The 27389-nt window shown below is 41.1% G+C and overlaps 1 protein-coding gene across 1 annotated transcript in view; it reads right to left on the minus strand.

Moving 5' to 3' along the window:
- Positions 1-27389, minus strand: part of AOPEP (aminopeptidase O (putative)) — a 391354-nt gene that overhangs the window by 325193 nt on the left and 38772 nt on the right. Inside the window, exon 7 of the mRNA XM_084629083.1 lies at positions 15548-15668. The gene's annotated coding sequence lies outside the window, so the exon portion shown is untranslated. The remainder of the gene's footprint in view (positions 1-15547; positions 15669-27389) is intronic.

The raw sequence follows: 27389 nt of genomic DNA on the forward strand, positions 1-27389 counted from the left end.
AGAGGTGCTGTTCGGTTCACGATAGCCAAAAAAAGGCAGGAAATGGTTGTCTTCTGTAGCTTTCACGGAGGCGGGAGCCCAGGACAGACAACATGGAGAAGCTAGGTAGTGCGGCAACAGCGGGAGAGCAGAGTTGGCGGCGGAAGCTGTGCTGCTCAGTTCACGATGGCCGAGCAGAGTTGGCAGCGGAAGTGGTCGATGAGGAAGAGAAAGAGTAGATACTTATAGAGATTACATAGAAAGACGAGAGGAAATGCGAGGTGATTCATAGTACCAGGAGAGAAGCGGTGCACCGTACTGCACTGTCTGCTGAAAGCAGTATGGCATCTGCACACCAAAAAGGCGCAAAACGATTGTCTGCCATAGCTTTCACAGAGGGAGGAGTGACTGATGACACACACTCAGAGAATGTTTTTGCCCCATCATGTACTGGGAGCTTAACCCAGAATTCCAGTGGGTGGCGGGGACTGCGGGAACTGTGGGATAGCTACCCACAGTGCACCGCTCCAACATTTAATGCTAGCATCCGTACTGTGGACACACTCCGCCGAATTCACGTGCTTTAGTGAGAACACACAAGACCGAATGTATAAAATCGGTTCTGAAAATTCAAATACAATAATTTCTAAATAATTTTGTACTGTAGACGTACCCTCAATCTTTTAAAAAATTGAACTAAGACATAAAATATTTTGGGGATTAGAAATTAAAGAAAGTGGGGAATCATGAGGACATCTAGCCCATTCTCTGCCAATGTAGGAATGTTCTCTACAACATTTGTCTAGTTTCTTTTAAATATCCAAAGTGTTGAGGCATCCCTTGGGATATTGTTTCACAGCCTTATATACCTCACTAGTCCAGAACACCTCAGAGAGATTTGTATGTGGATCTCCCACGGTCTGTGCAAAATAGCGGTCAGGATCAGATTCCTTTATTACTCCTTCCCTCTTTTGTGGGAACCCATGGAGTACTCTCTCTATTTGATTGGTATCCCAAGGGGAAGGCCAAGAAGGGACTAAATTGCCCCCCACACTTCTGCCCAGAAAACAAGGTAACATAGCATTGGGCTGTATTACCTTTTCCATGGCCTTCTCCCTTGGCCAAGGGGTGTTTGGGGGACAGCTAGAGCAAGTGGAAGCCCTGATTGCATGTCTCATGATCCCCTTTAGCACAAACCTTATACCATGCCATGGAACCCAAAGTTAACACACAAGGCCTTTTCCTTAGGAGGATCCAAGTAATTACAAAGAGCTGGGAGGATGGAACGACAGCTCATTTCATACTGGGTGTAACTATATCTAACCCCATGCTCAGAGAACATTTAGGAGGACACTCAAAATTGCTCACTGTATTTCCTTTCCTGAACTCCCTCCTGCAAGTATTTCCACATGGGAGAAGTTTTCCCTATTTTTCTTTCATTTAATTCCATTACTGGTAGTTACAGCCTCTTGTACCCTCCTCAGTTATCACATGGCTTCACGCAGTCTCAAACAGTTATCATGCTCCACAGCATTTTAGTTACCCACTTAGGCAAGCTATATGTACATTTAGCTCTTTTAGAACTCAAACTTGCATGGAATCCACTAGCACAGACTCCTGAGCCCATGCAGAGTCACAATGAAATAAATGCACCTTTGCACAAGTGTAGGGACCTACACTAGTAGATTCCAGTGCAAATCTGGCTCAGTACTTTGCCAATTTGGCTTCAGCATTTTACCCCACCCTAGTTTGATCTGCTTAACTAGATACACATATGGCTCCCCATTACCATAACACCATGTGCCTTCTATTTAAAAATAAACAGAATCTTAGAGCTAGAACAAGAGTATTTAGTCAATATTGGTAACAAATGCCACAGACACATCCAGCAGGATGAGTATGGAGGATGGGCCTTGTTTATGAACTGTAGGAGAGCTAACAGAGCCATGACCACTATCTCTGTACAATGCCTTGGCTTGAAGCCTGACTGCAAATACAAGCAGGAAAGACAAAAAGTTCTATATGCTATTGTGGCGATACTGATTTTATGATTAATGCACTACACTGGGACTCACATAATCTGGGTTTTGTTCCTGACTCTACCACAGACTTTTGGCAAGTATCTTAATCTCTGTGCCTCAATTCTCCACCTATAATGTGAGAATGACTGGGACATTAAGATGAATGTATTAATGCTTGTGAAATTCTCAGATACTATGGTGATAAGCACCATAGAAAATCCTACAATAATAAAAATAACATTGTAGTTCAGTGCACACAAACAAAAGGTAACATTTAATTAGAGGATTTATTAATGTATTTCTAACTATGTAATTAGTTGTTACATACAGCAAGGTTAGGAGGAACCAAAGCACTGCACCGATAAAACTCAATTAAAGTATGAGTAAAATTCATTTGAATGAAAATTAAATCCATTTAAATCATTTTTACAAAAAATTATTATTTTAGGACATGAAATCTCAGATTCAAGGCAGTCACATGTTTCAATGCAGCAAATAAAAATGTGGGGATTCAGGTTAAGATGTTTCTGTTAATTGAGGTTGACATATATGATCACACGTCTCAAAAAAAAAAAAAGTAAATAAGGTGAAAGTGTATTGCTTTTGTCTTGCACCTCCCCATGACTTAGGCAACTGGTTTGAGCACCTTCCAAAAATTATAAAGAATGCACATCAAAACTCCCTCTCCTCCCCTTCTCAATCCCCCTCACCACAGTCTCCATCTTCCTTTCAAGGACTGGCTTTAGTTTATTTGGTATGTATGGGTTTCTGGGTCTTTGGGTTTTTTTTAAATATAGTGCTATTGTGGGAAGTCTGGTCAAAGAAAGAGGTTCTATATTTTGTTCTGAAGATGATGAGATTCAGAGTCATCCTGATATCTTCCATGGGTTAGTTCCAGCTACATGGGGCAATCATGGAGAATGCACTATTTTCGGTGCATGACTCTATCTCAAAGACAGTTCCATTTTTCCAGGGGAATGTGGATGCCATTGGAAGTCATGATCCCACCGAGTGAGGTGGTCCCTTAAGTAACTTGAGACAACCCTGGGATTCTGATGGGCAGAATTGAAACTTTAAACTTGACCCAGTATTAAACTGGGAGATGGTGAAGACAGAGCACTGGCGTGATGTGCTCATGGTAGTTTGTTTTACACAGAGACAGGCTACTACATTCTGAACCAAAGGTAGCTTTTTTGTGGATTTTTGGTCAGACCCTGATGTTCAGAGAATTACAACAATCAACTCTCAAGGTCACATATCTGTGGATCACTGAGGTTATGTTCGGCTCTGACAGGAGGTGGTCGTGTCCTCTTTCCAGCCATAGATGAAAAAGGGCATTTTTTACTTATGTGATTAAGTTACCCAGAAGCAAGGCAATGGACTTCCTTGGTAATCTGAGGGCAGACACCCTCATTGTTAAAACAGGGTGAGTTCTTTAAAGTGCTTCCCTTTCCCCACCATCACCACCACACTTGTTCAGGTATTCAGCTTCTACCAGCTTCTCTTCAACCACCTGCTGTTATCAGACATCAGACAGGTGCGGGGTGATGCTCTTTGCATTTGATATGAAAGTGATACAGAGCTGAATGCCATTGGCATATTGCTAGCACTTCAGTCCATATTGTCTCAACATGCCTTGGGTGCTTCAGAGAGAGAGAGAGAATGCACACAAGAAAAACAGGGAAGGGCATTTATCCTAGTAGGGTTCCACAGGTAACACCTCTGGAGCTGGAGGAGAAGGTGTCCATCATGACTCTCTAGGTGAAGTCTGAGAGGAATGAATGAAGCCACATCAGCATAGTTCTGCTAACCAGGGGATAACTCTGAAAACTGACAACAGAATTCCAGGTTTGATAATATCAAATACAGCAGAGAGGTCCAGCAATATAAGTAGGAGTATCTGGCTCTTGTCCAGTCATGAGATGATCATCCAATACCAACAGCACCAATTCCTTTCCATGTACTGGCCTGGAGTTTAAATGGGAGGAGTCCAGAACATTGACTGTATATAGGTGGAGTTAGAGTCAAGCTTCAGCAAGCTTCTCAGTTAAATTGCTCAGCAATGGGAAGTTTGAGACCAATCAGTATTTGGAGATGTTAGCTGCGTGGGGGAATGGTTTCTCAGGTATTGGCCACAATATTGCATGCATTCATGGTAGATTTTCCTCCTCACCTACAAGGTTCTGATGACCTAAGTTCCTAGAAGATCCCAGTTGCTCTGAATACTTTTTCACGTGTTAAGGAGGGCCTTGATCACTAACAGATGGAGGTTAGATTTTCCTAAAGTGCCTCTAGAATTTCCAGATACAAGAATGGAAAGATTCAGGTAAGAAATGTATTGTGTTATTGTACCTATGTGCATTGCACAGTTCCTGGTATCCCGAGAGTCTGCCTGAACACAGATGATTTTTCTCTATAGTACTTAGTTCATAGGTCTTAGATACGTGTAAATAACATTTCAGGTACAGGGCCAACTTTTCTGCTTATGTAAACAGTCAGGGGCTCCATTGACTTCAGGGACGTTTTGTCCATTGGACACCCATAGAGAATTATGTAGTAAAGTTAAAATGTTTTGCTTCAGCTTTGTTATTTCCTGTAACAGCCCAAATTTTACAGAGTGACACAAAATAAACTACACTTGTGTAAACAATATGTATATACAGAGAATGCATATGTGAAGATGAGATTATAGCATGCTGTATAAAGATATTCTGTGGGCTGGCAATAAGAGCAAAAGCCTGAGCATTTAGATGATCCTGCGTACTAATTACAGAGAAGGCACTGATGCACTGTATAACAGAGGACAAATAATTTATAATGGCATTATGTTTTTATACCAATCTTCATAAGAGCAGCTCCAAGCATTTGCTAGTCATCAATTATCAAAAATCTGAAGTGAAATTCTGGCCCCATGAATTCAGTGGGAGTTTTGGCATTAATATTAAGTGAGCCAGAATTTCATGCCTGGTTTCTAGCTAAACAGAAAACACCTGATCATCACAACGTAATTTTCCAAAATTTGAATTTAATAGGCAAACACTGGGAAGAGGGAAAACAAGCAAGCAACCAGAAAGTGGTAAGGTTTATTTAAAAATCCTACTTAGATTGTAAGCTCCTAGATGCTACAACAATACCAACAAACAAACCAGACTTTCAACAGAACCCAGATCCAATTCTCACTATTTGCTATAAATTAGTCTATATCGCTTTCATTTCACGTTCTCTGTGGTTCACTTTTGGGGCATGCACAAAGTAAGTTGTAAGTGGTTTTGTTTGGGTATGTAGAGTGTAACACAGGGGGTAAGTTATTAGTGAAATTTTTTTGTAAAAAAAATGAGCACATTTTTATCTTTTGGTTTATTTAATTTCTAAACAACTTTTTTTTTGCTTATCTCTGCACACATACAATTCAAATAAAAGCAACTCTAGGATATTAAAAGGCAATAATATAGCCAAAAGTAAACACTGAAAATGTGTAAAAACAGAAGCCCTAGAATTCCTAATTAAGCCGCACAGATGGCTATGAGGTAGGTATTCTAAAGCAATAGAGCTGAAATATTTTCTCATTGTAGACAACTCTTAAGAAAGACATGCTCTTGTAGTCCACCACTTCCTCACTAAAGTCCAATTCAATACCTTTCCCTCTGACCACTATAGCATTCACTTCATGAAAATGGACAGTAATTAGAGAGACAAAATGAAAATTAAACTGGCTTTAGTGTGATGGCTATGACTGCTTTGTTATATCCCCTCCCACTCATTTTGTACCTTGGTTGGTCATTTCCTTTCCCTGGATGTAGGAACCTTACATTTATCATTGCCAAATTTCCCCTTATTGCTTGCAACTACATGGCTCTGTCATTCTGCAATTTTAAAGCAGCCTTCTTGTGGGTGCAGAAATGTGGTGATTGTTTTACGTTTGCATTTAAGTTTTGTTGGTCAAAAAGCCTTTTGGAAATCCACAGAATCTAGAGCTCAGATACAGCTCCCAGAAACATCACACCCTGAAGTTCTCACAGAAGCAGCCTGTGGACCACTTGGAACTATTCTTAGTCCATGTTTGAGAACCACTGCCGAAAAGTATTAGACCACTGACAAAGTGAGGCACAGAGAGATGAAGCAACTTGCTGAAGATCATACAGAAAGTCAACAACAGAACCAATAACTGAAACCAAGTGCCTTGACTCTCAGTTACCTGTCTAACCTCGAAGCAATAGTCACTCTTTGTGCTTCAGTGCATTTTAACAACATTTAAACATAAAATGAAAAAGGTGTTGTAAGTATTTAAATTGTATATGGGTGATCTATGTATGCAGTATGTATTTGTTGTTTCAAATAGTTCCCTATTTTCACTCGCTATTCTTTTGATAGGGATAATTTTTTTTAGTAGTCGTCTTGGCAGGACATTCATCCAATAAAAGGAAAACAACAAACCTATGTAGGTGCTTGTAGATATATGCCTTAGCCTTCATTAGCTGCTCCTCTGGGACTAACACTATAGTCCTGGAATACAAAGCCCCATAACAGTAGTAATTTTAGAATGTTAAGTGTTCCTTTAATGCAGTGATCCCCCGCCCCCACCCCTGGAGCCAGGGCCAGGAGCTCGGCTCCCGGGGGAGGCACAGACAGCGGTAAGGGGGCCAAGGCTGGGGGCAAGATTTCTTGAACATTCTTCAACAAAAAAACTTCAGAAACAGACTTCAACGAGAAACTACAGAACTGGAATTAATTTGCAAACTGGACACCATCAAATTAGGCCTGAATAAAGACGGGGAGTGGATGGATCACTACAAAAAGTAATTTTCCCTCTGCTGATACACCTTCTTGTCAACTGTTGGAAATGGGCGACATCCACCTTGATTGCACTGGCCTCATTAGCACTGACCCCCCACTTGTTAAGGCTTTTCATGTGCTGTAATATTTATACTGCTTACTGTATTTTTCACTCCATGCATCTGATGAAGTGGGTTTTAGCCCACGAAAGCTTATGCCCAAATAAATTTGTTAGTCTCTAAGGTGCCCTAAGGACTCCTTGTTGTTTTTGCTGATACAGACTAACACGGCTACCCCTCTGAAATTTAGAAAGAGTAATTCACTTGGGGAAAATAAACCAAGTCTGTAAAATCACAGCCCCAAAAGTAGTTTTAGAACATATTAAGCATCTGAGAGCATGGGGTTAAAAAGAGAAACACATGTAGCCCTCATAATACAGGTTGCTATAACCACTCTTTCCCACCCTCCCCCACTAAAAAGAGCTCCCTATTAGACAAGAGATTTCTGAGGAGGAAGAGCTCCTCTGCCATACAAAAGCCTGGGTTGTAGCCTGAGCTAATAAAACCTTTTTGTTTCCTTTGTTACAAGTGGTTCACTCTTGATTTCAACAATAAAACCTTTGGGGAGAAAAAAATGCTACTGAAAGACTTTTGTTGATGGACCAGCTGGCCCACACCATCAGCTCAAAGCCTCATGAAAGGGGCAAAAAATCATTAGCTGCTCTCTTTTATGGCTCTGGTGAAAAGATATATACGTGAAGTTACAGGGGTGCATGTTGGGATCATCTTCATACAGTGCAGGAGCAACAGAGGCAAGAATGTACTGCTGCCTCAAGGGCTGTGGTTGGGGGGAGGATCAGGGAAGGCAAACACAAGAAACACTTCCTTTCCCCTTATGTCCTTTGATATTCTTGTTGCTAAAATTTTTGAAAAATCACTTGTGTACATAATTACCGACAAGGAAGGCCACCTTGTTAGGGGGGTGGGGAAGGAATCTACCCAAATGTTTTACCAAGATCACAGAATTTTAATCTTTAAACTCAATTTTGGTCATTAGTCTTGCAATTAATGCCACATTTCAAATGCATAGACTTACTAAAGCAATTAGGATTTGATCCATTACAGTGTATAACTGTTTTTCAAACTGGGGACCCAGTACTGGGTCGTGGCATGTAAGGCATTGGGTCGTCTTGCTCTGGTCAGCACTGCTGACCAGAAAGTTAAAAGTCCCATTGGCGGTGCTGCCCAGCTAAGGCAGACTACTGCCTACCTTTTCCGACACCGTGCTGTGCCCCAGAAGTGGCCAGCAGTGGGTCCAGCTTCTACGCCGGGGGGGGGGGGCACAGGACTCCGTGCGCTGCCCCCGTCCTGAGCACCAGCCCAGCAAATGGGAACTGGGGGGGGGAAGGGCAGTGCCTGCGGGTGAGAGTCACACAAAGCCACTTGCGTGCCTCTGCCTAAGAACCAGACCTGCTGCTGGTTGCTTCCAGGGCGCAGCACGGTCCACGGTGCCAGGACAGGCAGCAAGCCTCCCTCTGCACCCCGGCTGTGCCGCTGACCGGGAGCCACTGGAGGTAAGTCCGTGCCTGAACCCCGCAGCCCGATCCCCTGCCCCAGCCCTGAGCCCCCCCCAAAACCCAGAACCCCTTCCTGCATCCCAAACCCCTCATCCCCAGCTCCACCCCAGAGCCTGAACCCCTAGTCCAGAGTCCTGATCCCCTCCCACACCCCAGCCCTCAGCCCCCCAACCCAGAACCCCTTCCTGCACCCCAAACCCCTCCTCCCTGACCCCACCCCAGACCCTGCACCCCCAGCCCAGAGCCCTGCACCTCTCACACAGCCCAACCCCCTGCCCCACCCCAGAGCTTGCACCCCCAGCCCAAAGCCCTGATCCCCTCCCACACCCCAACCCCCTTTCCCCAGCCCAGAGCCCCCTCCCACACCCTGAACCCCTCATTCCCAGCCCCACCCCACAGCCCTCAACCCCGCACCCTAAGCCTCTGTCCCAGCCCTGAGCCCCTCCCACAGCCCAAACCCCTTATCCCCAGCTCTGTTGGGTCGCGGGCATCAACAATTTTCTTCAACTGGGTCCCCAGAAAAAAAGTTTGAAAACCACTGGTGTATAATACATACAAATACTTCCTACTTTTAGGCCACTACATTTCAGTTACAGAAATTAACTCAGATTCCATAGTGATAAGGGCTACATAAGTACCTAGATCAGCAGGATGCTTGATGTATTCAGATTTAGTTTGAAATTGTTAATTTTTAAACAGTCTTTAGTTTCAATGTATATTTCATAGCTATGATATTAAATTGCAATATCCCCCCCTCCCTAAAAAAGTGACTATAATGAAAATATTGTGGGAGTTTTAGCGAATAAAGCAGCCTTTAATAACATTTTCTACTTGGTAGCTACCCTGACTCACTGAAAATTATAACAGTTCATATCCAAGTAGATCTCTAGATGTTTATTTGATATCTAGTATGATTAGAAGAAAATAGAGTGTCTGTATGGATGTTTTTATGATTCTAAGTTCATTCATTAACATGTTTCATGAGCTACATGGTTGAGATTTGCAAAGCCTATCGGGGATTTAGACACATAACTCCCACTGACGTTAATGGAGTTTGTGTGGCTAACCTTGTGGTTGGCTTATCCGTTCTAATTATTGTAAAAAAGCTCTAAAATGAGGAATAGTGAAGCCAAAAGAACACACAGGATAACTTAGAAATAAGTCTTTGAACTATAAATGGAGAAATCACCGGTTATGTTTACTATATACCAACAACCAATCCAAGGGCAAAATCTCCCCAAATTACACTAGGGATCTCTGCTGCATTTTCCAGACTCATATTACACACAAATTCCAGTAATACAGTGGAAGTTCTGTACTAATTTTATACATAGAATTCGCAGTAAAGGTCTACAGTATGGACTAGAAAGGGAGATTATTGCCTTAAATCAAGGTACTAGTTTTTTAAAACTTCTTATCCCATAAAAATTTACACTTCAGAAACCAAGAAATCCAAAAATCTGCCTGGATCTATTTAGTAAGCATTTTCTTTATCAAGATATTAAAAGGAAGAAGTGACAACTTATACTTTTTAAAAGGATGTGGCCTTTTATTCACTAATCTAGATAAGAAAGACAATTTCCTAGAAATGCACAATTATTTTTATATACCATTGGAACAAAACAATCTGAGTTAAAATGTATGCAAATTTTATTACAAGGATATGTATACATATTTAAAACTTTATTATTCAACAGCTTTTGTAAATCTCTCCTAAAATATTTGTCAGTATTGTACATTATAAGAATCCCTCGTGCTTGGCAATCTTTTATTACTTTTTTCTGGTGCAGCTACTGACATATCCTGTGCCAACAATGGTTTCCCTCATATAGGTCACATTTTTGGGGACCTAATGTGTTCTTCTTTGTGTGGGCAAATCCATAGGAAAACCAAATCCACTTTGGATTATACCAGCTAAAGTCACATGTACAAGAAAGACGAGACGCTTGTCACTGTTTTTTAAACAAACTATCTTAACCGATATAGAAGGCAAGACAAACATTATACAAAATCCTTCCAAACCAAAGCATATTTCTTATTTCTCCATAGACTCTCATCAGAGCATAATAATTGATGGTATTCATATATCCTTTCAGAGCAATATAAAAGATGTGTGTTTTCCAAGTTCAAAATAGAAAGTAATAAAGCAAGAATTAACAGGATTCAAAAGCACAGACGTTTCCTCTCCTCATAACGTGAGTTATGAGGAGAGGCTGAGGGAGCTGGGATTGTTTAGCCTGCAGAAGAGAAGAATGAGGGGGGATTTGATAGCTGCTTTCAACTACCTGAAAGGGGGTTCCAAAGAGGATGGCTCTAGACTGTTCTCAATGGTAGCAGATGACAGAACGAGGAGTAATGGTCTCAAGTTGCAGTGGGGGAGGTTTAGATTGGATATTAGGAAAAACTTTTTCACTAAGAGGGTGGTGAAACACTGGAATGCGTTACCTAGGGAGGTGGTAGAATCTCCTTCCTTAGAGGTTTTTAAGGTCAGGCTTGACAAAGCCCTGGCTGGGATTATTTAACTGGGAATTGGTCCTGCTTTGAGCAGGGGGTTGGACTAGATGACCTTCTGGGGTCCCTTCCAACCCTGATATTCTATGATTCTATGATTCCAATGTACTGCTATTTTAATAACAAAAAATGTAATCCTCCCAAGTGATCTTGCTTTGGAAAGCATATGGCATTTACAATACACAAACCAGTAACACCTTTTTAAAGAATTTACAGTAACTTAATTAAAAATACTTTGACTTTAGGTGCCTAAAAATTAGCACAGAAGCAATTGCACATTTTCATTTGATTCAAAATGTCGTACATGACAATTTAGAAAAAAAAAAAGATTTTTGCCTCACGAATATATCATGTATAAAAGCCACCATATTAGGAGCCCACTCGAGCTCTGCCGCCAAAGCCAAAGACCAAGGGCTTTCACCGCAGGCAGAGGGCCTATATCCTGAGCCCTGCTACCCAGAGATGAAGCCTTGAGGCTTGGGCTTCAGCCCTGGGCAGATGGGCTTGGGGTTTGGTCCTGGACCCCAGCAAATCTAAGCTAGCCCTGGCGACCCCATTAAAATGGGGTCATGAGCCACTCTGGGGTTCCGACCCTCAGTTTGAGAAACAGTGCACTCAGAGCATGATTGTCGCAAAGCAGCACATCTTATCCCACCTGCCAAGAAGGCAGCCATGGGGAGGACAGGCTGAGGGTTCCTCCAGATCCTGCAACTTTCTTGCCTCAGTCCTTCAGCTTCCCCTGTGTAAATGGAGGACATGTGGAGCCGCTCTTACTGCACCAACATCACTCTGACTGGGTACAGCCCCCAATCAGTCAATATTTGGCGCCTACTCCCCCAAGTTCTGATGCCTAAAAGAGAACAAGTGTATGTACAATGACACAAAATCCCTGATCCAGCACCTCCCTAGAGCAGGATCCCCTCACACATTGTATTGCCTAAATCAAGAACAAGTGAAACAGCTCCAACTGCACCAAAAAATGTCTGGATCCCGTTACGTGCTGGTATGACAATGCCACAAAAAGACTCCAGCTCTAGCACTTGCTTCTTGCTGGATTCAGCCAAGTTTTAATCCCTATCACCCAAATTCCAGTGTTTAAAGAGAAACTGTTTTGTTTTGCCTCATCTACTGCACCTTAAAAATCCAGACACCAATATATTCCAGAGCAAGAGTACTGAAAATCTTAGGTCTAGTATCTGGTTCCTGTAATCCTACCACAAATCCAGAAAAGGTGCATTAAAATAGAGAACAAGTGATACTTCTACTGTTCCATTAAAAAAGAGAAGTCTGCAAACCCACTCCCGCCCCAGAAAATACACCCGGGTAGAAGAAAGCTGCAGAAACCCTAATATGCATGAGTCTCTTCCTGGATTTTTATTATTTGTTTCAGGATGTGTTAATCAAGATCCCAAAAAATGATACAGTGACCATGGGCAATTTTAACACAAAGGTGGAAGTAACAATGATGGATTGGATAAAGTTACAGACAAATGCAGAATGGTTTGGACATGAAATGGTGAATGATTAATAGAAATTTGAAGGGAATAACCTACTGGTGGGTGGAATATTATTTCCTCATAAAGAAATTCATAAAGCAACATGAAACTCTCCCCTATCCCATGGTACTACAGAGTACCAGACAGATCATTTCTGCATTTCCAGAAAGTTTCCCAGCTCACTGGCAGATGTGTATTTATACAGGGGAGCAGAGGTCAACAGCAATCAGAACCTTTGTATCACTTAATTGAAGATCAAGAAGGTTAAAACAAAGACCATGCATCACCAGGCACAATTAAATGACCCAAATACAAAAAGCCCTTTTCAGCTTCAACTGAAGAACAGGTTCAGTGTTCTAATGTACGTAACTGAAGAAAACCAAGGATGGGTGGGAAAACTGCTTTCTAACAACAACAAAATCAAAAAAGGAAGAATGGATTAGCAATATTACTTAGGAATCTGCAGAAAAAAAAGTGTAAAGCAAAAATTCATGAATGCTAAGACACATAAAGACAAGCAAGTGGCAAAAGTAGAGATCCAGTTAGAGAGGTAAAAAGGGGTGCCAGAAGAGATAAAAGGGCAAATATAGATAGAAAATGTCAAGATGCTGAAGATGCTAGCCAAAAAGGTGACATTACAACCTTGTATAAGACGAACAGTTAATAGTACTGGAGGCCCTACTACAGATGCAGATGGAAAGACTTAATACAGAACAAGAACAACAGAAAAGATGGCCAGAACATTTTCAGGCAGTTTTAAACTGACCAAGCACATGTGAACTATTAGAAATATGTGACAAAGACCTACTACTAAAGCTTGATATTGATTTAGAAGATATTACAATTGAAGATGTCAGAAAAATCATCAGTAAAGTGAAATATGGGAATGCCTCTGGAGAGGAAAACATTACTCGAGAGATGCTTAAAGCAAGTAACAAAACATCCCACAGACTTTCCTTGTATTTTGGGATAGACTATGGAACGAAGAAAAGAACCCAACCCAATGGAAGAAAAACCACATAGTAAAATTGCCAAAGAAGGGTGACCTACCAACTGCAATAACTGGGGAGGAATCACATTACTCATGTGCATCATCATTCTGGAATGCAGGGGCGCTGGAACAAATTTTATAGTGGGGGAACTGAGAGCCACTGAACCAAACTGTAAACCTTGTATAGGATGGAAACCACTTCAAGCCAGAGGGTGCAGCATCCCTAGCACCCCTAGTTCCAGCATATATCAAAAAGCAAATAGACCTTCAGCTTGGAGAGAATCAAGCAAGTTTTAAAAAGAGATCATGTGCAGACCATACTGTTGTTCCATAATATCTCTGAGAACAAAGTGTGGAATGGCAAGCATCTCTTGTGATATATTTTATAGATTTCTAGAAGACTTTTCACAGCATACACAGAAATGGTCTTTGGAAAATTATGGTATACAAAAATAATTTAAAGATAATTAAAATAATCAAGGATCTATACAATGCCAAATGTGCATTCAGAGATGGTGATAACATCAGCCAATGGTTTCCAGTGGCAATTCTAGTAAGGCAAGGGTGTATTATTTCCCCACTATTGTTGCACTGGTCAAAGACTATGTCATGAGGAAAGTAACTGCAGAAGGCAACTGAGGAATTTTATAGGCAAAAGATAGAGCACAATAAGGATTAGCTTGTTTTTGCTGACGATACTGTCCTGCTTAGTTCAACACATGGCTTCATGGAAGAAAAGACCCAGCTTTTGGCAAATACAGCTATAGCAAGGGAAGACAAAAATACATGGCGATCTATGTCCCCAAAAGTGGACATCAGAGTGGATGAAAACCACTAGAAGAAGTAAGCTATTTTATCTATCTAGGGAGTGAGATGTGCCATGAAGGCAACACTATGCTAAATGTCAAAGAAGCAAACAATTTTCATAAACTTGAAAAAATTTGTAAAAGTAATATGATTGTCACTGACAAAAATACAATTTTTTAACAGCGGCATCATGTCTATCTCCATTTATGGAGCACAGTCATAGAAATCTACAAAGCAAACTGATAAGAAGATCCACTCATTCCAAAATAAATGCCTGCAGAAGATCTTCAGACTCCATTGGAAAGTATTTCTTGCAACATCAGAAATTCTAAGTAGAACAAACAATCTAAAGCATCAAATATAGTAAGACAATGGACATATTTAGGACACATTTTAAGGATGCAACCAACTCAACTTCCATGGCAAGTGATAATATGGACACCACTGTGGGGCCAGAGCACGGGCAGTTAGGCAAATCCCTGATAGGAGTTAATGGTATTGGACCAGGATTAAAATAACATGGTGCTTTCCCTTCTAAACAAGCTTTGTCCTCTACTTTCCTAGCATCATCATGAGTTGTTTGAAATACATTCCTGCCAAGAGGTCTCCATTGTTCTTGGTATTGTACAGAACAGTTTGTAATCCAGATTACCTTTATTTCCCTGAACTGTAACTGTGGTTATCAGTAAGGTTCTTTTTAGTAAGTTAAAATATCATTCCTGTTTATATCCGACATGTGATTCATTAGAAATTAAGCCCTGGTCTAAACTAAGAGTTGAGGTCGAATTTAGCAGCATTAAATCGATTTAACCCTGCACCCGTCCACATAACAAAGTCCATTTTTTTTTTACTTAAAGGGCTCTTAAAATTGATTTCCTTACTCCACCCCCGACAAGGGAATTAGCGCTGAAATCAGCCTTGCCAGGTAGAAGTTGGGGTACTGTGGACGCAATTAGATGGTATTGGCCTCCGGGAGCTATCCCAGAGTGCTCCATTGTGACCGCTCTGGACAGCACTCTCAACTCAGATGCATTGGCCAGGAAGACGGGAAAAGGCCCGCAAACTTTTGAATTTAATTTCCTGTTTGGCCAGCGTGGCAAGCTGCAGGTGAGTGCAGAGCTCATCAGCAGAGGTGACCATGATGGAGTCCCAGAATCGTAAAAGAGCTCCAGCACGGACCGAATGGGAGGTACGGGATCTGATCGCTGTATGGGGAGAGGAATCTGTGCTATCAGAACTCCGTTCCAGTTTCTGAAATGCCAAAACGTTTGTCAAAATCATGAACCTGCCCCATTAGCACCATGATGCCCGCATTGCCAGGACCCGTGCTTTGAGAGAAGTCTGTGTCCATGTCCTCATCACTCACGTCACTGAGATGACGTCGCCTACTCACCCAGTTTCGCTTTGCCAGGTTCTGGTGCTGCATCTACTCCTGGATAATGCGCGTGGTGTTTAATGTGCTCCTAATTGCCAAAGTGATCTGAGCGGGCTCCACGCTTGCCGTGGTATGGCATCTGCACAGAAAAAAGGCACGGAATGATTGTCTGCCGTTGCTCTGACGGAGGGAGGGGTGACTGATGACATGGCTTACAAGGTTGGCTTACAGGGAATTAAAATCAACATCAAGGAGAAACAAAAACAACTGTCACACAGAATGGCCCTCTCAAGGATTGAACCCCCAATGCTCAACCCAATGCTCAACTCACTGAGCTATCCCTCCCCCGGTATTTCAGGCAGGACTGAATCTTCATTAAACTTTTCAAGGTGCCCCTGACAGACCTCACCGAAATGATTGTCAGCCGTTGATTTCAGGGAGGGAGGGAGGGAGGAGGGAGCAAATGAATACAAAACAAATCTGGTGTATTTCTTGTTTTGATCCACTCCATCTATCTTTTACATCTTTGGCTGGCAGCAGACGGTGCAGCAGGATTGCTAGCCATCCTCATCTCCTGGTTGCTCGGCAGAAGACGGTATAATAGGACTGCCGGCAGGACTAAAGAGAATGACCTGGTCAGGTCACTCCTATTTTAGTCCCTGCGCCCATGTCTGCCCAGGCGCTCCTGACCGACCTGACCGAGGTGGCCAGGAGCACCTCGGACATGATGACGATGGTTATCAGGCCTATTGCACTGTCTGCTGCCACAAGGCAATGGGTTGCTGCTGCTGAGTAGCAATGCAGTACTGCGTCTGCCAGCACCCAGGAGACATACGGTGACAGTGAGCTGAGCGGGCTCCGTGGTATGGCGTCTGCACCAGTAACTCAGGAAAAAAGGCGCAAAACGATTGTCTGCCGTTGCTTTCACGGAGGGAGGGAGAAAAGGAGAGCCTGACGACATGTACCCAGAACCACCTGTGACAATGTTTTTGCCCCTTTAGGCATTGGAATCTCAACCCAGAATTCCAATGGGCAGTGGAGACTGCGGGAACTGTGGGATAGCTACCCAGAGTGCGACGCTCCGGATGTCGACACTAGCCTCGGTACTGTGGAAGCACTCCGCTGAGTTAATGCACTTAGTGCATTTTGTGTGGGGACAAACACAATCGACTATATAAAAACGATTTCTAAAAAAACAACTTCTATAAATTCGACCTAATTTCGTAGGGTAGACATACCCTAAGGAAATAGCATTCTTTAGAGAACAAGTGCACATCACAATTTTTTTTTCCACCACTAGCAACGATTAGCCAGCAAAGACCTAGAAAAATAGTAAGTGGGGAAAGGAGTGAGAATATAGCTAAACAACATTGTTTTGTTTGTTTTTTGTTTTTTAGCAATGACATTAGCAGCTAGTGGAATGGTTTATCACATTTCTGACATTTTGCTTTTCATCTTAATGTCTATAGTTGTTTATAAGCAGAGGGTGGGATTTGAAAAGAGGCTAAACTGTCAAACAAAAAAGGAACAATGAGATTTACGTTTGTAGAGTCAGAGTGCAAAAACAGTTAATATGATTATGACTACATTTAATGTGTGGGCATAAATAAATAAAAATCAGGGACCTCTCTTATCTCTCCATTAATCATTTCCTAAACCCCATCTCATCCCCATAGCAATTCTCCTTCAGCTTGTAACCTCAGTCAATCTACAACCTAACCTGTCATCTACAATCATTAATTTATTTAGCCTTATTACTAAACTCAAAGAAGTGTTTTGTTATGTAAAATTTTTATATGTGGAATGTTTAGTGATATGCCCAAGTTGATGCAGCAAGCCAGCATCAGAACGTTGGCCTTAGAGTTAGGAGTCCTAACTGCAAGCAACACTCCATCCCTTACATACAAAAGGTTTTGTTTTGAAAATGGTTAGAAAGAAAAATATGCATGTAGTGAAAAATCCAAGCAGCTATCATGACATCTCTCAAAGATATCTCTGCTTTATATTCTCAGGAACCATTCCAGTTAGGTGACAGCTAATACACTGTGTGCATCTACAGTGTGTGTACTTCAGTAAGGCTTCCTACAGCTGTCTCTGCACTTCGTGCAACTTACTGCTCTTTATAGCTCAGCTACTGAAAAAAATTAAGGTGGCCTTCACATCATGCTGAAATCTTTTTTGAAGTTTGTGCTGCCTTGTTGGCATTCACAGAAAGTCCTAAGGCCAAATTCTCTACTGATAAAAACTGGTGAAGTTCTGTCAACTTCAGTGGAGCTGTGCCAATTCACAACAGGAGAAAATATGGTCAACAATGTATACTTAACAGTTCTGCACACTAGTCCTTCCTTCAGTGTTTACACTTCAACCTGAGAGGAAGCTGTTCTAACTAAATGACCTCAAGTTCAGACATTTGGAATTATTTTTTCCGAGATGTTCTCCAGAATCCTTTCCTTCAAACCCTTAGCATTTCAGCAGGTGACATGAGTTCCCACAGAGTTCCAAAGGAAGTGCTGCAGGACCTGTCACATTGGGTGATGGGGCAAATTGGGCATCAGAGGACTGATTGTAAGTGGCTAATTAATCCCCTCCAGTGGGAGTCTGGAAACAAACAAAATGAACGGGAACAACTCATGGTGATCTGGACTTTGAGAACAATTCATCTATCTCTAACAAGCTCTGTTCTGATGAGCCTTTTCAATCATGTTAAGATAACATCCTCCTTTTTGTCCATTAAGACAGGGCCGTAATGTTGCTTTGTGAGATAGCCAAAATTCACTGAAACAAGGGTAGGATACAAAAAATAAAAACCTCTCCAAATCATTAATTGAATGTTTCATTCACTCACTCACTTTGACAACCAATGAAAACCCTTGGAGCAATCACTCACTCATTATCTGCTAGCACACTCATCCCATCTCTTCATCGCAATGCTCTTTCATTGGTTTCTGGAGTTATCACTTCAGTCTCAGCTGCCAAGGGATGCTTCTAATTGGCAAGTTGTTGATTTTCATTAGTTCTGTCAACCCAGGTCCACAAAGGAACTTAGGTGTTGTGATGCTGAACATTGTGATGCCTAATTTTAGGCACCCAGAAAAATCACAGGAACAACACTGCAATCCAGAAAGCCTGAGTTAGGCACTTCAACTCTATATAATAAATGTGGAGAGGCAGGCGCCTTATGATGCAATCCACAAAACCACATATGCTAGATGGTGACCCACATAAGCTGGCCAATGAGAGATGCCAAGGACAGGTATGTGTCCTAAACCCTTCCCCTCTTGGAGATCAATGCTAAGCTGCAGTGAGATGCTTATTTCTGCTTGAGATCAGGGATACCAAGTTGCCTCATCGTATTCCACAAACTTGCTCGATGCACTGAATCAAAAGCCTGCTAGAAGCCTATACAAAGCGCTGCTCCAGCTTCTTGAAAAGCTATCTCAAGGTAAAGATCTGGTCCAGGGTGGAATAAACGGGTTTAAAGCTACACAGAGTATCCTGGCCTTTGCCATGACGTGCATCGTTTTCTTTCCTGCCTGAACCCAGAAGGGACTGCCTGTGCACGTAGTACAAGTGGGTGGCAAGCAGATATGCTATTGAGTCTCAGAGAAGTTGAGGAGTTCATAGACAGCCAGATTTGAGAAATATCAGTACCCCATTGTAAAGAAAGAAAGGAGCTGACCACCAAATAGTCAGACAGAGAGGAAGTCAGAGAGGAGGCCTGGCAGTTTGTAATCAACAGAGGCAAGAGGTCACAGCAGCATTCTAGTTGGCTGGAGACAGACAAGGATGGGCAGGCTGTGGCCACCATAGAGAAGAGGACCAGAAGGAATTCCACACAGCCAGAAGTTTCAATGTCAATACAATCAATACCAGGCCCTCAACATAGAAACTCTGAAAGATCTCTCTCAAAATCCAATTTTTCCAAGGGAACAGAGAGATATACAGGATACACCTGTGGATAGCAGCTCTGTCCAACCTGTAAGAAAAACAAGTTGCCTACAAAGAGTTCTCCAACTGTCCAAGGAAGACACACAATCCTTGTAGGGGATACAATACTCAGAAGAATAGAGAATATTCTGCAAGGAACAGGTGGATAACAGGATGGTGTGCCTGGCATCCTAAAGTTGACAGGCCATCCACTGGGGATGGTTCATAATGACAATAATGACAGTGCATCACTGGATATCTCACAGATAATAGATTACTTCAGGGAACCAGGAAGCATGCTGAAGAAGAACATCCAAGCAATCTCTGAGATCCTTCCTGTCCCATAAGCAAAGGAAGATAAAAGGCAGAAGGTACTGCAAGTGAACCCCTGGCTGGATAAGTGGTGTAGGGTGGATGACTTTGGTTTGGTGGAACATTCTATGGAGAGAGGGGGCTGTATAGTATGGATGGCCTCCCTCTACCTCAGTAGAATGGGAACCATTCTCCTCAGGGACAGGCTGCCTAGAGTAATCAGGAGGATGTTAAACTAATAACAAAAGGGGTGGGTACAGAGAGAAAAGAGCTGTGCACAAAATCAAAATGTTGAGAACAAAATTAATCAGGGCACCAAAGGACACAAAGAGAAGAAATTCTTGAATTGCCTATACATCAGTGCTAGAAGCCTGGGTAACAAACAAAAGGAACTGGAGTTGCTCATTTATGAGCATAAATTCTATCTATTGGTATTACTGAAATCTGGTGGCACAATTCACATGACTAGAATGTTAAAATTGATAGTTATTATCTATTTAGGAAGGATTGAGTGGGCAAAATGGATGGGTAAGTGGTACTCTATGTCAAAAATGGCATTTTCTGTTTACACTGATGACTTGGAAAAAAATTATTTTGAATGCTTATGGATTAGTGTCTAAACAGATAAAGCACAAGATGGTGTATTAGTTGGTGTCTGCTACAGACCACCAAATCACACTAAGAAACAGGATGACCAGTTCCTTATTTACCTTTCTATAACATGTAGGGAATAAAAGATGCATGATCATTGGGGACTCAGGTGTGAGTGTCATGTCCTGGAGGTCTCATGCTGTCAGTACTAATGCACCTTTGGAATTTCAAATTCAAATTTGAATTTTCAAATTCAAATTCAAATTTCAAATTTGGAATTAGTTTCCTAACTCCAGAAGTGTTGCATCCAACATGGAGGAATTCTATATTAAACCTCATCTTGACAGATAAAGAGGAACAGATCACAGAACTAAAAATTAACATTAACTTAGGTACAAGTGATCAAAATGTGATTATATTTATAGTGTGCAAACACAGTAAAGTGCAGAGCAGTGATAGATATACTTGATGCTTTAAAAAGCCAGTTTTTCACAAAGCTGAAAACAGTTCAGAGTCAAATCAGCTGGGAGGAAGAATTTAATACAAAAAAGTGTAACTGATCATTTGGAATTGTTTAAGAGCCGAAAAAGTGACAATCAAAGAAGAAGGCTGTATTGTTTAAAAACTGACCTGGTTTAGAGGGAACTGAAGGCAGCTATAAAAATTATATTTAAAACAAAAAGAAGAAAGGGGAAGTTGATGGTAATGAATATAAATCAGAAGCTCAGAACTATAGAAAACTGATAAGGAAAGAAAAGGGACACAATGAGAACTCTACGGTCAGCAGACTTAAGGAGAATAAGAATTTTTTTTAAGTATATTAGGAGCAAAATGTATCCTACCAGTGGTATTGGTCCATTAATAAATGGAAATGGTAAAATTATCATAAATAATGCAAAAAAGGCAGAAGTGTTCAATATATATTTCTATTCTGTATTTGGAAACAGATGATGCAGTGTAGTCATATTGCATGATAACATTCTTTGCATTCCACTAGTATCTCAGGAGGATGTTAAACAGCAGCTACTAAAGTTAGACATTTTTAAATCAGCAGGTCCAGATAACTTGATCGAAGAGTTTTAAAAGAGCTGACTGAGAAGCTCGCTGGATTGTTAATGTTGCTTTTCAATGAGTCTTGGAACACTGGAGAAGTTCCAGATATCTGGAAGAAATTTAAATATTGGTAAAAGGAATGGCCTCGATAAGTATATGCCTGTCAGTCTGATATCAATCCCAAACAAGATAATGGAGCAGCTGATACTGGAGTCAATTAATAAAAAATTAATGGAGAATAATAATTAATGCCAATGAACATGGGTTTATGCAAAATATATCCTTTCAAAGTAACATGGTATCTTTTTTATGAGATTACATGTTTGGCTGATAAAGGTAATGGTGCTAATAAAATAGACTTCTGGAAGGTGTTTGGCTTGATACCACACAACATTGTGATTAAAAAAATAGAACATATAAAAGTAACATGGCACAAACAGTAAATGGATTAAAAGATGCCTAACTGATAGGTGTCCAAATGTAATTGTAAACAGGAAATCATCATCGACTAGGTGTGCTTCTAGTGGAGTCCCAAAGGGATCAGTTTTTGGCCTGACAGTTTTCACAATGACCTGAAAGAAAAAATTAAATCATCACAGATAAAGTTTTCAGATGACACAAAAATTGGGAGAGTGATAAATAATGAAGAGCACAGGTCACTGACACAGAGAAATCTGGATCAGCTAGTAAGCTGGATGCAGCTAGGAACAAAGAATGTAGCCATACAATGGGGGATTCTATCCTGGGAAGCAGTGACTCAGAAAAAGTTTGGGAGGGGCTGCAGAATCAGCAGAACATGAATTTCCAGTGCAATTCTGTGGTCAGAAACGCAAATGTGATCCTGGGATGCATAAATGGGAATATCAAGTAGGAGTAGAGAAGTTATTTCAACTCTGTATTTGGCACTGGTGTGACCGCTACTGGAATACTGTGTCCATTTCTAGTGTCCACAATTCAAGAAGGACATGGATAAATTGGAGGGAGTTGAAGGAAGAGCCATCATAAAGATTAAAGGATTAGAAAACATATCTTATGAGTTAGACTCAAGGAGCTCAATCTATTTATCTTAACAAGAGAAGATTATGAGGTGACTTGATTACAGTCGACAAGTATCTATGCTGGGAACAAAGTACCTATATTGGGATCAAATATTTGATAGTGGACTCTTCAGCCTAGCAGAGAAAGTTGATGGCTCGAAGTTGAAGCTAGACAAATTCAGACTGAAAATGAGGTGTAAATTTTAACTGTGAGGGGAATTAACCATTCAAACAATTTACCAAGGATTCATGGTGGATCCTCCATCACTGGCAATTTTTAAATCAAGATTGGATGTTTTTCTAAAAGATATGCTCTTGCAATTATTTTGGGGAAGTTTTATGGCCTATTTTATACAGGGGGTCAGACTGAATGATCACAATGGTCCCTTCTGGCCTTGGAATCTATGAAACATGGAAGTGAAGGCTTTCTCTGGGACCAACAACAGCATAATACCTCCATAGTTTCTACATTTGGCCTTAGTGCTCTTTTTGAAAAGAGGCAGATTAACACCCATTATACACAAGTAATGTAAATATATATATGGTTAATATAATAGTTTCCTGCAGAACTATGAGTGTTCCATCACTAACAAATATTAAGACCAGGAACAGAAAAAGTATTGCAGATCAGAACTGAATAATTAGCATGTAGGGGAATCTAGAGAGTACTTTGTATGACAGATATGCAATACTCTGAATAAACCTTACTGAATCAAATTAACCCTTGCTGAATTAAGTTTAATGCCTTGGGGTCCATTGTATAAAAATGAAAATGTTATGTGTTTTTGTGAGATTGTATATAACTTCTCTACAAGGAAGGGGTACCCTAATACAATTCTTTAGTTATTAGCCCTTCACCGTAGGAAGGGGACACATTGCCTGGCTGATTACCTATTCCTGATCTCTTAAAAGGTTCTCTAGAGAGCTGCAGACAAAGACAGGATGTTGGGATAAATAACCAGGTGGTGAACTGACTCAAGGTTTTTGTTCTGATCCAGCAAACAGACAGGACTGCTGATCCACAGAGGACCCTAATCCTTAGGGAACGGTTGGAAGGACTTTGGCCTAGTAAGGCCACATAAGAGTTTCTAGTTCTGAGCAAAGGGTGTGATGAACTTCAAATCACAGGAAAACCCTGGATGCGGTTTTGAAGGAGTACTCTTTCCAGAGCCCATGTTACAGAGGGTGATCTCTCGTAAGCTTATTAGCATGCAGGTAGGCTCTTTTATTGTTCATCTGTAGTGCTTTTACCTTAAGAATAAAATATGCTTGCTTAGAAAGAACTATGTAGTAATTTACAACCGGGGCAATTATGCTGGGGCAATTATACAACTGGGGTAATTAAGCAAGCTGCAAGCAGTCTCTGAAGATAATTGCCCTAGTTGTAAATTTGTAATGATTGTCCCAGTTGTAAATTATGCTAGGGTAATTCAGAGAGGCAGTCTCTGAAGATAAAGTGAAGTGGGCCTGCTTAGGCAGAGTGTATTTTGTTGGGAATAACACAGTGAAAGCAGGGAATTGTTCAGCCTGGAAATACCCTGGTCTCCACCACCTAAGAGAGGTGACAGCCAGGGGAGACAGAAGCCTGTGAGTGGATACCCTTGCTGGTCCACTGAAGGGAAATATAGGTTAGTTGCCCTGAACTATGTAAAAATTTTGTAGTCTGGAAGATTATGCTAAAGTAGCTTGGGCTGCACAAGTAGAGAAGGTGGCTGTGGATGGAAATCCCTGTGAGGCGGTAAATTTCCCTGCTCTATATCCTTCAAAGTAATATGTCACCAACCCTGAAGCACACAACAGTCTGAACAACAGTACAGAAATCTTCATTCAGTAGCTTGAGAGATGTCTTAGCCTACCACCTAGTACTCAGCTTTCCTTTTCTAAGCAAGCTAAATCAAGAAGCTGGCAAAAACAAGTCCTCATAGTGACCTCTCAGGGGCCATTTTCTTGGAACTCTCTCAGAAGAGAACACGGTAGCAAGACAGCTCTGGTTGTTCTGCCAGATGGCCTCTTCCTGTCCATAGACAACAGACATAGAGCCATCCTCATCCTGCTGGATGCATCTCCGCAGCATTTGATATCATTGATCACCAAATACTCCTGTCCCATGGGTGAAGAGAAATCCTCTGTAATGGCTCAAGTCATTTCTCTCAGACCAAAATAAAGTCCTTATGGACAACTGCTCCTCCTCTTCCAGAGCCCTCCCCCTAAAGAGTCCCACAAAGCTCAACTTTTTACATCATCTTACTCAACATCTACAAGAAGACATCAAGAGAACTGGTGAGACAACACAGTCTGAAATGTGAACAATATGTGGGTTACGCAAGAATCACTACAATTTCCTACAAGTGCCAAAATAATATAAACATCGGACTCAAGAGCTGTTTGAAACAATGAAAGGTAACTTGAAAGTGATGCTGGTAGGGAGAGTGAAGCACTTTGAAAAATTCGCCCTAAAAATGGCGGAGGTATCTGCCCTCAAAGTATAAAAATTGATTCTTAGGAGTCATAACTTGCACAGAAGCTGAACATAGACTATGGAACTCACTCCCAGAAAAGATAAGACTGACTACTAATTTCACTGCATTGAGAACTAAATGCAAAGCCTGTTGCTTTGGCTTAGCTTTTCCTCAATAATTTTGCCAAACACATCCACACACACCAATAGAATAAAGCTATTTACTCCTACAGACTGGGAAGTGGACAATAGAGAGAGATGGGTTAGTTCAATTTTGAAACACTTATGAGATGCTCAGATATTATTCTAATTGGTGCCATATATGAACCTAGGTAGTCAGATATACACCCTGTGGGCCTCAGAGCTGGAAGTGTGTGTATGTTTCTTACCAAAATAAAGCAATTTCCTTTTTTTTTTTTAAACTTAAATTAGCATTTTGAACGGACTGGGAGGACTCTGCCATAAGCTTTCATAAGTGGCAGAATTGTGTATTGGGGAAGCTTGCAAAGTCTTTACTATGCATCCCTCTCATTCTCTCTGCCTGTTCTATGTAATCATTCCCTCGCTCCCTTGAACACCAAAGTGGATTAAAAAGAATAAGAACACCTAAGGTTGGGGGGGTGAGGGGGGGAAGCCTCAAAAGTGTAACATTTCTTGCACGAGGTTTAATAGTGTGTAATGCCCTGATTTAGCATATATCTTGTGGAATCATAGACTTTAAGCCAGAAAGGACTATTACGATAATCTAGTCTGGTCTCCTTCATAACACATGGAATATCAAAAATAGAAATTCCATCATGTGGAACCTTTACATCTCAGAAAAGACTTCTTACAGGGGATTCAAATTATTCACTATTTACTGATAAAAGTCACACTACCAAGAAATAACACTTCTTCAAAAAGCACTGACATGAACAACAAAAAAAGGCATATTATATAATAAACATATAGACCTTGCAAAGGGAATTAAAACCAATAGTAAAAGAGTCTATATCAATATAAATAAGAAGAAAACAAAGAAAGAAGAAGTGGGACCACTAAACACTGAGGATGGAGTGGAGGTTAAGGATAATCTAGGCATGCCCCAATATCTAAACAAATACTTTCCTCAGTCTTTAATGAGCTTAGGGATAATGGTAGGATGACAAATGGGAATAAGGATATGGAGGTAGATATTACCACATCCAAGGTAGAAGCCAAACTGGAACAGCTTAATGGGACTAAAACCGGGGGGGCCCAGATGATCTTCATTGAAGAATGTTAAAGGAACTGGCACATGAACTGCAAGCCCATTAGCAAGAATTTTTAATGAATCTGTAAACTCAGGGGTTGTACCATATGACTAGAGAATTGCTAACATAGTTCCTATTTTTAAGAAAGAGAAAAAACGTGATCCAGGTAACTACAGGCCTATTAGTTTGACACGTGTAGCATGCAAGGTATTGGGGGAAAAAATTGAGGGAGAAAGTAGTTACAGACACTGAGGTCAATGGTAATTGGGACAAAATACAACATGGTTTTACAAAAGGTAGATCATGCCAAACCAACCGTATCTCCTTCTTTGAGAAGGTAACAGATTTTTTAGATAAAGGAAACGCAGTGGATCTAATTTACCTCGATTTCAGTAAGTCATTTGATACGGTTCCAAATGGGGAATTATTAGCTAAATTAGAAAAGATGGAGATCAATATGAAAATTGAAAGGTGGATAAGGAACTGGTTAAAGGGAAGACTGCAAAGGGTCATACTGAAGGGTGAACTGTCAGGCTGGAGGGAGGTTACTAGTGGAGTTCCTCAGGGATCGGTTTTGGGACCAATCTTATTTAATCTTTTTATTACTGACGTTGACCCAAAAAGTGGGAATGTGCTACTAAAGTTTGTGGATGACACAAAGCTGGGAGGTACTGCCAATTCAGAGAAGGACCGGGATTTCATACAGGAAGATCTGGATGACCTTGTAAACTGGAGTAATAGTAATAGGATGAAATTTAATAGTGAAAAAGTGCAATGTCATGCATTTAGGGATTAATAACAAGAATTTTTGTTATAAACTGGGGACACATCAGTTGGCAGTAACAGAGGAGGAGAAGGACCTCGGAGTATTGGTTGATCACAGGATGACTATGAGCTGCCAATGTGATATGGCCGTGAAAAAAAGCTGATGCGGTCTTGGGATGCATCAGGCGAGGTATTTCCAGTAGAGATAAGGAGGTGTTAGTACCGTTATACAAGGCACTGGTGAGACCCCATCTGGAATACTATGTGCAGTTCCGGTCTCCCATGTTTAAGAAGGATGAATTCAACCTGGAACAGGTACAGAGAAGGGCTACTGGGATGATCCGAGGAATGGATAACCTATCTTATGAAAGGAGACTCAAGGAGCTTGGCTTGTTTAGCCTAACCAAAAGAAGGCTGAGGGGAGATATGATTGCTCTCTATAAATATATCAGAGGGATAAATACCAGGGAGGGAGAGGAATTATT

Source organism: Lepidochelys olivacea (assembly GCF_965140295.1).
Source record: "Lepidochelys olivacea isolate rLepOli2 genome assembly, chromosome: 5".
Taxonomy (NCBI): domain Eukaryota; kingdom Metazoa; phylum Chordata; order Testudines; family Cheloniidae; genus Lepidochelys; species Lepidochelys olivacea.